The following is a 1721-nucleotide window of genomic DNA, read 5'->3' on the forward strand; positions in this document are numbered from 1 at the left end:
GAAAGAGTTCCAGCTGCTTCTGGAATAAGTGCCAGTCTCGGGGTTGAATTTCTTTTGGGATGAGAGACTGTACTTCATCCTGGGGTTCAGAGAAGGACACTCCACAGGCCCTATCTGGGGCGACAGAATGGGAGAGAGGTTGAAGGTGGGCCTGAGTTAGGGGCTGGGATTGGGGCAGGGTTCAAGATCAGAGGGGGCTGGGGCTGGGGCTGCAATGGAGATATTTTAGCCTGAATATGGACTGGGCCCATTAGGGAATCCACTGAATAAGGCAAAGGGAGACACTAGTGGGGGGTCAGCCACCCAAGACCAGGACAGTAGCCCCAGGGACTCACTATGCAGAGAGGGGACACCCTGGAAGAGCTGGCTCCACTTCTTCTGCAAAGAGTCCCCTCAAGTTTTGGGGTTTGGGAACTGACGAGGACTGCAGCTGCTCTGGTTTGTCTATGACGCTCCACAAGGCTTGGGAGCCTGTGGTGTCCTGTGTGTCTGCAAGAGACTAAAGTAGTCCCAGCCCTGATGTGATTCCATCCTTTGCGGCTGTTCTCCAGAACAGTAGTCGTTTATCTCCGTCCGCTTTCTCTCCCACCTAAGGGCATGCCACCAACCCATGGAAGATTCAATGGACATGGACATGAGCCCCCTGAGGCCTCAGAACTATCTTTTCGGTTGTGAACTAAAGGCCGACAAAGATTATCACTTTAAGGTGGAAAATGATGAAAATGAGCACCAATTATCTTTCAGAACGCTCTGTTTAGGGGCTGGCGCAAAGGATGAATTGCACATTGTTGGAGCAGAGGCAATGAATTGTGAAGGCAGTCCAATTTAAGTAACACTGGCAGCTTCAAAGATGTCTGTACAGCCAATGGTTTCCCTTGGGGGTTTTGAAATAACACCACCTGTGGTCTGACGGTTGAAGTGTGGTTCAGGGCCTGTGCATTATTAGTGGACAGTGCTTAGTAGCTGTGGAGGAAGATGCAGAGTCAGAAGATGAAGAGGAGGAGGATGTGACACTCCTAAGTATATCTGGAAAGTCTTCTGCCCCTGGAAGTGGTAGCAAGTTTCCACGGAAAAAAGTAAAACTTGCTGCTGATGAAGATGACGATGATGATGCAGATGACGATGACTTTGATGATGAGGAAGCTGAAGAAAAAGCTCCAGTAAAGAAATCTGTACAAGGTACGCCAGCCAAAAATGCACAAAAATCAAACCAGAATGGAAAAGACTCAAAACCATCAACACCAAGATCAAAAGGTCAAGAATCCTTCAAAAAACAGGAAAAGACTGCTAAAACACGGAAAGGACCTAGCTCTGTAGAAGACATTAAAGCAAAAATGCAAGCAAGTATAGAAAAAGGTGGTCCCCTTCCCAAAGTGGAAGCCAAGTTCATCAATTATGTGAAGAATTGTTTCTGGATGGCTAGTCAAGATCTCTGGCAGTGGAGGAAGTCTCTTTAAGAAAATAGTTTAGGGACTTCCCTGGTGGTACAGTGGTTAAGAGTCCGCTTGCCAATGCAGGGGACACAGGTTCAAGCCCTGGTCCGGGAAGATCCCACATGCAGCGGAGCAACTAAGCCCATGCGCCACAACTATTGAGCTTGTGCTCTAGAGCCCGCGAGCCACAACTACTGAGGCTGCGTGCCACAACTACTGAAGCCCATGCGCCTAGAGCCCATGCTCTGCAACAGAGAAGCCACCACAATGAGAAACCCACGCTCCGCA

The 1721-nt window shown here is 49.0% G+C and overlaps 1 pseudogene; it reads left to right on the plus strand.

Annotated features, from left to right (window-relative positions):
• Positions 1 to 586: 586 nt before the first annotated feature.
• LOC102979704 (nucleophosmin-like) lies at positions 587 to 1465 on the plus strand (annotated as a pseudogene).
• Positions 1466 to 1721: the final 256 nt, after the last annotated feature.

Source organism: Physeter macrocephalus, chromosome 9, assembly GCF_002837175.3.
Source record: "Physeter macrocephalus isolate SW-GA chromosome 9, ASM283717v5, whole genome shotgun sequence".
Lineage (NCBI taxonomy): Eukaryota > Metazoa > Chordata > Mammalia > Artiodactyla > Physeteridae > Physeter > Physeter macrocephalus.